Raw genomic sequence first — 12,196 nt, forward strand, 5'->3', positions numbered from 1 at the left:
AAGATTTAGGAGATGTATAATGTTATGTCTGTACTGGGCCACCATAGTGGACAAGTATATATGCTCTTTTCTCCTGTACAGAAAAAAACAGGTGAATGGCACAGTTCAATAAAGTGCAAAATGTATGCTCTTTGGTTTTGTTCATATGGGTATAGTAAAGAAGAACTTTGTGTTTCTCAAATTAATATCACCTTTTTGGCATCTCAGTATGGATGAAAAGTAAACAGCTCTTAGTCCTAATTAACTTAAATAACTAAGATCAATATCTGCGGTGAGTTATTTTTCACCTCAAAATGCCATTCCATTCACTGTCTTTGTAGCAGAGTGTTCCTCTCTCTCTAATCTATCACAGGTGGTCAAAGCTCAGTGCCTTGTTCTTTGTATAAACTCTTGCTCCAAAACATGATTTATTTCCGCTCAGGTTCCACAGGAACTTTTTGAAGTAGGATGTTTTACAGTTGTGTGTTTTTAAAGGTTAAATAGAAACCAGGGCTGACCATTAAACTTCTAAAATATCCCCTCTAATTATAAAATGTACTGGTTGTAAAAAACAAAAACAAAACTCTAAATACAATAGGAGCTAGAAGATCCTAATTGAAAACCGGTTACACTTTTGGATGTGCTTGCATATAGCATTCTTCAAAGGAAAATAAGAAGTCCATACCCCTCTTGTTATTTTTATTGAGTATTTATCCTTCTGTTCTTCCAAGATGTTCAAAGTGTGCAAAGTTGTCCACAAATGTATTTTATCCTTACAGGAAGCCTGTAATATGCTTAGAGATGGTGATCGACCCTAGGTTATTTAGGAGCAATACAGACCGGCACTGTAGGGCGGTGCCGTGGTGCAGCATCCGCATGCAGAAAGCCTAGGCTCTGCCCCCTTTGTGCCAATGTCACGCTGCAACCTGATCTGGCCTTTGGAGGACACTAAAAGCAGCTCCTTTTTGTGCCCTCCAAAGGGCACCATAGCCATGGTGGTGCAGCTGTATGGTGCCCCTTTGGCGCTGTGCCATTTTGCTGTACGTCATCTGAAATGGTACATGGCACCATGATGCCCTGGGGTGGAGTCAGGGTATGCGTCCATCAGAACACTGTGCCTTGACTCTGTCGACAGGTCAGCCTTTCGGGCTGCTCTGTATAGGGCCTTTCTTACAAGTGCATTTCAGACTGAAGCATTACTCAGATTCAGCAAATGTGAACTACAATTCTGTCATCTGCAAACACGAATTATGTTACAATCATTTATACAATTTGGGTATATCTATGTTCAATTAAATAGTTTGAAAAAGTTGCACAGGGTTGCCCAATTTTCTTTTCAGATTAATTTTCAGTGTGACATTTGGAACTGTAGAGAGACTGAGAAAAGATTCAGAGAACAAAATGAGGAAGATGAATATGTCTGCAAGAGCAAAAATATATGGGTTGGAACAACAGATGCTGAAATGATAAATGTGCAGTTTCAGATGATACAAATTTTGTTGTTTTCAGAAAGTTTTTTCCCTCCCATCTATTTTAGATATTGTACACACAAAGCCTCTTGTATCTTTATTGTATGCTATATCAAGGGATACATGAGACAGGCTATAATATCAAAGAAACCTCTGAAGCTTCTGTGTGTGTGGGGGGGGAAGCAAATTCTTACATTTTCAGGAAAAAAAGATGCATTTGTACAGAAATCTTTTGGAACAAAAGAACAGCCTGATTCTTCTCAACAATTTGAGCCCAAACCATGTATCTACAGCTTTTCCTCCTGCTTCTAACATTCTCTGTGGGAGCCAAGATTCTTTCTATGATCATTCTAGCTATTTAGGTAGACATTTGGCAAGACTAGGGAAATTTGAATCAGGAGTCACAATCTAGTACTCCTAAATTATATCCCAACAGGGAAAAAGAAAAAAAAGTATGGCTAAAAGAGCTGTTACTCATAAGTAACCCACAGTAGCATGCCACTCCTGGTAATGTCTGCCACTTCTGTGTGGGATTAGGCAGATTATGTAGTTTATTTTGCAGTCTGGGGGTGCTCCTTGATTCGTCGCTCCACCTTACATCTCAGGTGGATGCGACGGGCAGGAGTACCTGTTATCAGCTTAGGCTGATACGCCAGCTGCATCCCTACCTGGGCCAGGGGGACCTTGAAACGGTAGTACACGCTCTGGTAACCTCTCGTTTGGATTTCTGCAATGCGCTCTACATGGGACAACCCTTATACCATACCTGGAAGCTGCAATTGGTGCAGAATATGGTGGCAAGAATGGTCACTAATACACCTAGGACCAGTCACATAACACCGGTCCTTAAAGACTTTCACTGGCTGCCTATTCGCTTCCGGGCACAATACAAGGTGTTGATTATTACCTATAAAGCCCTAAATGGCTTGGGCCCAGGGTACTTGGAGGACCGCCTCTCTCCGTACAAACCGCCCCGCACACTCAGATCAACCGGAAAGCAACTGTTAAGAGTTCCAGAGGTCAAATTAGCTACTACCACCAGGAGGGCCTTCTCTACCTCGGCCCCCAACCTCTGGAACTCGCTTCCCAACGAGCTCCGCTCGGCCACCTCACTGACCCAATTTAAGAAGGGGTTAAAAACACATCTTTTCGAGCAGGCATACCCTGACTCCTGACTCCCGATGTGCTCCCTCCCCCTCGTCAGCATTGTTGAGCTGGCATGAGATGTGGTTTTATTGCTGTAATTTGTGTTTATATGCCTTGTATTTTGATGGTCTTTTATATTGTATATGTATATGTTGTTAACCGCTTTGATTTATAGAAAAGCGGTATATAAATAAAATTTTATTATTATTATTATTGCATGGGCCCTGAAATGGGCCCATTGCATCCTAAAACAGGGGCGCACGGAATGGGATGGGGCTAAGAACCACATTTTATTGCACAAGGGAATGCTGCCATTGCCGCTGGGAGTTCCAATCGCGTCCTCCCTCCGTTCCAGAGGGTGCAATTTCTGAGAATGCTTTAGAACAGTTCTCAGAAATTGTACCCTCTGGAATGAGGGAGGACATGATTGGAATGCCTGACGGCAGTGGTGGCATTCCCTTGTGCAGTAAAATGTAATCCCTAGCCCCATCCCGTTTGGCCCCCATTTTAGGATGCAATAGGCCCGTTTCAGGGCCCGTGCGATAAACTCCTGTGTAATTAGAAACCATGTTAATGAAAAAAGATTCCACCTCAACATTGTGAAGAATTTTCTGACAGTAAGAGCTGTTTGACAGTGCAGCACACTCCCTTGAAGTGCGGTGGAGTCTCCTTCTTTGGAGATTTTTGAAGAGACACTGGTGGACCATCTGTTGGGGGTGCTTTCATTGTGTATTCCTGCATAGCAGAGGGTTGGGCTTGAGGTCTCTTCCAACTCTATGATTCTATGAATGCAACACTCCCTATTATCTAAGGTAATAGTGTTAGGCCATCATTAGTGTAGTTAACCTAAAACAACAAGGGGATAAGCACAAGGTGTTAGCAACAACACTCCAGATAATGCATGGGAAAGAAAAAGAAAAAAGATGTCAGCTAATCCACATAAAGTGGTAGAGGCATGAAGCTTGTACCATCAGGGCATCACTTGGGGGTGTAGGGGCTGTGAACTGCACTGTGTGAGGGGATGTCACCCAGCATGCAAATGAGAAGGGGTGCCTTCCAGGTGTGGTGGCTTTGCTGGCCAGACAGGAAAATGAGTCTTCTCCAGCAGCTCCACTAGATTCAGAGAAGTCTGTTGAAGGGGTGGTATTAAAAATGATCTACACAAGCTGTCAAATATAATAGGTACACCACTGGGCATCATTACAATGAATTCAACAGAGTGTGTTATCATTGTGCTAATGGTAAAGAGGGTGTTATCATTGTGCCATACAATTAAGAAAAACATGATGAAATCAATGGAATCTTTGGGCCAATTCCTCCTTCTGGTTACAGTGGCTGCACCTTGAAGCCCTTTTATTATTATTGATTTATTAATATTAGTGAATTCTTACAGGTAAAATTTTGAGAACCAAAAGTTTAACGAACCTGGAAGCAGTACTAGTTAAAAACAGTGGAACACTTTACATTGAAATATACAATCTTCTAGTACTGCATTGTTTTAGAAATGTCTTCTTCTTTTTTAATTAATTAATTAATTTGTTTTATTTATATACCGCTATTCCAAAGATCATAGCGGTGAACAGCAAGTAAGCTAGTTAGCAAGTAAGCTAATTTGCCCTCAACAGTCTGGATACTCATTTTAGCGACCTCGGAAGGATGCAAGCCTGAGTCGAGCTTGGGCCCTTTTGCTGGTCTTGAATTGGCAACCTTGTGGTTTTGAGTGAATGGCTGCAGTACAGGCATTTAACCACTGCGCCACCAGGGCTCCATTTTATGAGTGTTAGTTACTAGTGTGACTAACATTTTCAAGACAGCAGCAATAAGAATTCTTTTCTCTCATAATTCTTCTTCTTAAGAGTTGTGCTGGATGATAAAGCATAATGAAATGTTTTGTCTCCTGTCTGGCCCTAGCATCAGCAGACATGGCCTACAGCAGAGATCCTGCTCAACAGAAGACCAGGGAGAAGGGAGCAGGAAATGCAGCTGAAATCTTTCTCTTATCACTCTTGGGAAACTATCTCTGCAAGGGCTGAAGTCTCATGATAGCTTAAGAAGCACTGAATCACTACAGATGAGTGAGAATTTTGTTTTAGTTTGTCTGGATCAACATTCACCAAAATTTTCAGATTTTTTTCTTATTCAGGATGGCAAGCAATCGAGAAGGAAAACAGAAACTGACCGATTTGTGCACCTGTATCCAAGGCTTTAAGTAACTGGATCTGAAAAGTTGGGCTTTAAACCTCAGGCTGCATCCACACTGAAGAAATAATCCAGTTTGACATGACTTCAACTGCCATAGCTAAATGCTATGGAATTGTGGAAATTGTATTTTGTTTGTGCACCAGATCTCTCTGACAGAGATGGCTAAATGTCTCATAAAATGGTTTATATTTAAAGAAGAAACAAAACCCCCAGAAAGCACATATTCATAGTGGAAAATGAAAAAAGATAAAGTCCCACATGTTATAAAACTTTTATTTCTTACAAAGCCTAATGCGTTTTGGCCTTATCACCAATTGGCCATCTTAGGGACTATTCTAAAATAAACAAATATACATTTACTATGTATGTAATGTAAAACATATATTTAAAAAAACATTTCTTAAAAACTGCACCATTTTTATTATACATATAAATATATACATACCAATCCTTATAGAGCTGAAATTTCTGGAAATTTCTATAGAAGTGGTTTTTTTGAGTAGTAGAAGGAATATTTAAAGAAGAGCACCTTAGGATCCAATGCAATTCATCTGAATGCTTTTGCTTTGAGCATTGAGCCTCCTCCATCCCCTCCACTTTATACAGCAGTGCTACACAAAGTGGTGATTTGTGGACTGGTGCCTGTTCATGATTCGCTGGCTACTGATCCATGGAGAGTTTCCAGGAAAGACAGAAACAGCTATAGTTGATGGTACAAAAACAATGCTGGTCCCTGGCATATTGAGGAAAAACTCTGTCTGTCCCACATATCAGATAGCTTCAAAAACACACTATATAGCACACCAGAGTGTTCAAAGGCATTTCACCTAATTTTATGTAATTTCTAAAATAAAAATAGTCCATAGTCTGCAATGGCTGAATCATCTCAACTTTTCCTCAAATTAATGTGATTGAGCTTTGATTGGAGTATGCCTCGTATAATGAAATAAAGTTCAGGATAACCCCCCCCCCCTCCTGCCATCTAAGTTGCATTGATTCCCTTGTGGCATGGGGTCTAGGTAAGATGTTATAAAATTAAGCCTTCACGATTACCTGCTGTTTATCTTTCAAAGGTTCCTTGGTAATTTCTGATGGCACTGGATGTGGGTAGGGTTGTTAACAGAGGTGCCACATACACTTATGTTGTACATTCCACTTGCCATGTAAGGGAATTGGGGTCTTATTATCAACATCAGCAAGATGATTTGGGGTTTTAACAAGAGGCAAAAACAAATCAGTTATTAAGTCTTGAGGCATCCTCAGGGAAAGATAGTAATAAATCAGGTTGATAGCCTAAACACTCAATGATTCTCCCTATTAACCAAATAAGCTCAGAACCAGGCCATCATTCCTGATGAAAAGCAAAATTTAATTAGCTAATCTACCAGTGTCATTTAGTGAATCAAAAGCTTTTGAGGGGTCAATGAATCTTGCCCTCATCAGCTCATTATCCTCCATCACTAACAAGATATCATTAGGCAACTTCAGAGGAGAGGCTGAATGTACAAGAGGGCCATCATTAAAGGGAAGGCACTATTTATTTTCAATTAGGAGGTTTTTAAAAATATTACATCCAAATGTACATAAATGTGTACAAAGCCCCCTGCTCTTTGGAGTAACACTGTTTATACACTTTCACATCAGCTCATTTTTAAGTTCAGATTCACTTCTATAACACTCATTAGGTTTCAGTCCTGTGAAGACAACAATTGGCTAGGGGGCAAAGTAGATGCTAGCCCTCCCCATCAATTCCCCATCTCAGCCTTATCCTTGAGAATGAAAGTCACAAGGGAACTTTTTAGTAGGCTTGACTAACCATGGTTACAGACTTTTCTACAATCAGATAGTTTTTCCATCTACCCTCCCACCAGATCTTTTGGTTCACCACAACCCCCAGAATTTTTAAGTAAACATGCCCACTGGGGAATTCTGGGATCTATGGTCCAAAAGAAAGACTCTGTCTCCAGTCATTTATTCACAACTACAGAATATGCATCTCTTTCCTGCACATGACAGTATGCTTCCCTATCACAGGAAAATATTAACCCAGATGCTCCAGTGGAATTTATTTGCATGGAAATTGATCTGGGTCTCTCACTGCATAAGAAAGATAATATACGAAGGGGGGAAATCTAAAGTAATTGTGCAATGATTTGTTTTTGTTTTTTAAAAATCCCTAAACAATGAAATAATGATGAAATGAGATCACTGCGAAGTTACAAGTAATAATGGCTTATCTTTATACACGTTTCCATATATAAAAAGACCACCAATCCCCTGCAGTTAATGACTGCAGAGCATATTCTATTCTGGTAGCCAAGCATATTCGAGTATGACAGCTTATAACAATCCCAGAGGAAGTTTAATGATCAATTGTGGCAACCATCCACAAATTAAAGGTCCTTAATAACACACAGTGCCAGGATAAACTGTGAGGGCTCTGAGAATAGAAGGGGAAAAAAAAACCACTTTCCTTCTATCATGCCAAATGATCCATGGCTTAAGGGCTCACATTTATATAGCACATCCTAATGGGTCCAAGGGAGCCCTCACAGTCTCTCATGTCAATGATCCATGAACAATAGGCGTTGTCTGAGGAGTGTCTGAGTCCACGCTGCTCTGGTTTCGAGATGAATTAGTGTGTTAAGATTTAGCAAACATTAGTGTCTCTCCATCAATATATTAAGCCTTCCTATTTAAACATTCTTAAAAAACGAAATGAAAGTGCTGAGCTGTATTGCAATGACTTAAAGAAGAAACATTTCCTTCCATTTTGAGACAAGAGTTTAGCACTCTGATGCAGGCATTTTTCTCCCATTTTGGTCAACGTATAAATTGAGTCAATATTACAGCGACAGGTGAAGGCTGGGCAGGCCTGTTTAGGCACATGAGTAAGCACTAAAGATGACTAATGGCTCACTCCAGAATGGAAAATGTGTAGTATAAGATCACCTTATAGTAATACATAGGCTTAGCACCTTTGTACTGTATTTCCCTCCATCCCTCATTTTAAAGTTTTCTTTCTTTTTTTTCTATACCTTTTAAACATAATTATACTTTTTAAAAATCTAATAAAAATTAAAACAAATAAAGATTTTTAAAATAAATGAAAAAATGCGTAGTGATAAGACAGATCTAGGGCAGGTTTGGATCTTTCCATAGGAGCTGGAGAATTTACACAGTTTGTGGTCCTCATACAGATTCCAAAATATGTACAGATTCCAAAATGTAGAGAATTGGACTGAGAGCCTCATAATACACCTACCATCATCAGCAGTCTGCACTGTACGTGTTTTCAAAGGACCAAGTCTTTCATCACTATCACCATTACCTGTTATTTACTGGAGAGTGGCAGGCAAACTGGACACCATCCAGACCCATCAGAATTCCAGGTAAAAAAGGGCCTCAGATATATGTACCTATACATAATATAATCAAGGTACCTGGGCATCACAACTACAGCTCTTAATGTCTTCCATGAGGGCCTCTTTCCCTAGCCTGGACAGGGCCTAGTATGGCATCTTGCTGCCCAGCAATGAGCAAAATGACAAGATGGTGGCAGGGAGGTCCCTGTCCAAATTGCTAGTAGGCATATTTCAAGGAAGCCTTCAAAACTCTACTGCAATTCCAATGACAATTTGGAACAGAACCAGTTTTGAAAAGGCTAATTTTGAAATCTGCTGAACCATTTCTACGCTTCTTATCGTCTAAATTTTACATGGTAATAGGCATGTTCTCTGTTCCCTATAAATGGAACATCTAGGGCTGTCAACAAATTATACACACTGTTTATCCACTGACCTGAGCCAGACACAATTCTGGATTAACTTTCATTGAAACTTGTAAATATTTTGCCATGGCAAATTCTTAAAAATTGAAATGACACACCCCTTTCCAAAATTGTTATTTGACTCACATATATGTACACTCACCCCATGGGGCAAATAACAACTTTAATGTGAATTTTGTTGTAGTGTCTATGCAGAATCTTGACTGTAGATACTGTATGAGCTTCAATCAGAATTCCTTTCTATTTGTCACTGCATTGCTTAACATTTCATAAAAATTAAAGGTTACACAGGAACAAAAGCATTCCAGTTCAGTGCATAGAAAAATGAATGAGTATAGTTTCTTCATGAGCTAATAACAGTAAAACATTAACTCTCTCCAACAGCTTGGGGAGCTTTGAAATAAGTAGAACATATTGTATGATATCAAGTTAGGAAAAATACATGTGGATTATGTACTTTGAAAAGGGAAGGGAACTGAGCCATTTCCTGCTTGAACAGAGCTGCTAATATTTCAGGTGTTCTTATACAAAGTAGTGAAACAATCCTTTCTTTTCATTTCAAGAACTATGGTTACCTTGGAGAATTTTGTTCACATGAACAACCCTTTCTCAGATATCTAATTCTATTATGGTGCACAATTACAGAATAATGGAAAGGAGGCACCCACCTTTGACTGGTGAATGGTATACATGCAATTAACCGTGGCTGTGCAGTTATACATGATGAGCATGATTCACCAGCAGCCTTACATGTACTCATGAGAGCATTTTTTTTTGTTAAAAAAAAATCATCTGTGGGACACAAGACAGTCTAGGATTTCTTGTTACCTTTGTAGTGAAGTGTCTGATCTGAGAACTAAAAATATTGAATGCCAGGCTTCCTGGAACAGAACTTAACAGCATGAGAGAAAACATCTCTTTAAGGATGTTTCCAGACAGAACGACCTTCATACAAGCACTTAGAAAGTACTAGAGAGCTATTCTGTGTTTTTCTCAGTAATAAGTTTTCCACCAAAAAGAAAAGAAAAAAGACAGAAGAATCAGTAGCAAAAACTACAAGAGGTGTGAGAAGAGCTTGGACCCATTCCTTTTTTGGATCACGATTCTCTGAAGGCTGGATGATTCAGGGAATTGTAATGAAAGAATCACATCAAACTTTAAATACAAATACGGTAAGAAAAAAGCCCACAAGCTCACCTCTGAGCAGTGGCATCATTAGAGGCAGGTGGGAAGGGTGCAGACCGCATCAGGTGACACCCTAAGATGGGGTGACACTACTGCTCCTCAAACATCTGCCTTTTGGCAGATATAGGCTGTGGCATTCACCTGTATCCCATTTAAATGCTGAAGAGATGGGGTGAGTGAGGTAAGTCTCAGTGGGAGGAGAAAGGAGAGGACTTTTTTTCAATAATAAAGGCAGCATCCAGACCGGCATTTGCGCCGGCCTGGATACATGCTAGGGTTGCCTCGTGGGTGTCCTTTCCAGACGCCCCTAAACCCTAGCGCATAACCACGGTGTTGTAATGGCGGTGCCCTGTCTAGATGGGTGCCGCCATTACGACATCACGGCTACGCTGCCTCCAAATGGAGCAGCGCGGGTGTGATGCACACGTGCCATTGCAGGGTGCTTGTGGCGCCCTTTCAGCAGCGCTTAAAGGAGCTCTGAAATGGAGCTCCTTCTGCCACTTGTATCACTGGTGCAGCCTTTACACGGCTGCGCCAGTGATACAAAAGAGAAAGGGGCCGAGTAATTAGCTTACTTGCTAATTAGCTTACTTGCTGTTCACTGCTATGATCTTTGGAATAGCAGTATATAAATAAAACAAATTATTATTATTATTATTATTATTATTTCTCTCTTTCCCCGCCGCTGTTGGGGTGTCCTTGGGGCATGAAGCCCCAAGGACACCCCTTTCCAGGCCTTGGGGAAGCAGCTTGTTGCCGCTTCCCTGAGGTCTGGAAAAGCAGCGGATCAGGCCCTCTGGGGCTGCCGCTGTGGCAGCTCAGGCTCCAATCCGTCAGGGAAAGGGGCGGTCTGTATCCTGCCAAAATTTCAAATTTCAAATAATTAGTTTAATTTTTAAATTTTTAAAAAAATGTAAGCATATGAAACTATTTATATGTAAATACATTTAGGCTGTGCATATGATGACATAATTTTAAAGTATAGTTTTAATTGTGCCAGTTGTTTAAGTCACAACTGTTACTGTTACATTCAGTGATATATGGGAAGGATGATTTGTGGCTTGGGGGCATGGTTTTTACATGCCACATGCCACTGTAGTGCCGGGAAGCTGCCTTGGAGCTGCAGTGGAGATGGAAAAGCTGGCTTTTTGCCGGCCCAAATCCGCTCCTATTTGGGCCAACTCTGTGGTGGATTGAGCCTGTGGTGTGCAGTTGCCATCATGTCAAGGTGTGTAGGTCTGTGGTAGCCCCAGTCTGCTGTTTTTAGGTGGTCTGTTTCAACCCAATGCTTCCCCAAGAACTGAGACTGACTCTAAAAACAACACAAGTAGTTTGTAGTTCAAAAACAAAAGTTTACTAATGGCTTTAATCTATATTGGCATAAAAAGATACATCCTAATCTAGCTAGTAAATAGTTCAGGTAAAATGAAATCTTTATCTCACCATCTTTCCAAAGAAGGTTGAGAGAGAAGGGAACATGCTGTTCAGCTAAAAATCTTAAGGAAAAATGTCTGTTAGTCCCAAAGGGGGAGTGACCTAAATCACATGGTTAATTTGAATGAGAGAGAGAGAGAGAGAGAAGAGTTTGCATGCAGGAAATCCCTATCGATCTAAGTTGGGGAAAGAGAATGCAAAAATCTTCCAACAGTATATCCATTTCAGACTACTGTTTCAGAAACAGGAATGCTTTTTCCATATTAACAATTGACCCTGCTTATATTAGTATCAGGGTTCCAGCCTCCATTACTTATTTAATTCAAACATTTGCACCTCCATTGGAAGTGGGAAATAGCACAGTCCAACAGTAAACATTCTAATTCTAGTACAGTAATACTAAAAGTAACTCATCTAGGTATAGGATTCCAGCATAGACCTGAACTGCACAGGAACATTTCCTAGACAAAAAACAAGACCATACACAGATCTCCACTACACGTGATATCATTTTTACACCACTTTGTCATGGCTTCATCTTAAGGACTCTTAGGCTGCAGAATTAATATAGTTTGGCACTGCTTAAACTACCATGGCTCAATGCTATGGAATCCTGGGATTTGTACTTTATTCTGCCTTCTTGTTCTGACAGGGAAGGTTAAATATCTCACAAAACTAAACTATGACAGACTACTTGTTGATGCAAAAATAAAAACAAAGGAGGAAAAAATGCAGGAGCAACAGGGGAGCATTATTGATCTCATGGGGCATCCTGCTCACAATCCTGAAGGAAGGGTCTCCCCAGAATCAGGCATTTCAGTTTAGCCAGCTCTTACAAAAGGAGTGCTGGCTGTATTACAACCAGCCCTGCGCTCCACAGAGCCTATCTGCCATCCATCCCAACCAATATAAGGGAGAGGACTGGCAGCAGTAAAAGCGAGCAGGCATGGCAATACCACTGTGATAGGTGGGTGGCCATGTCAATGCTTCT

Source organism: Sceloporus undulatus, chromosome 3, assembly GCF_019175285.1.
Source record: "Sceloporus undulatus isolate JIND9_A2432 ecotype Alabama chromosome 3, SceUnd_v1.1, whole genome shotgun sequence".
NCBI lineage: Eukaryota > Metazoa > Chordata > Lepidosauria > Squamata > Phrynosomatidae > Sceloporus > Sceloporus undulatus.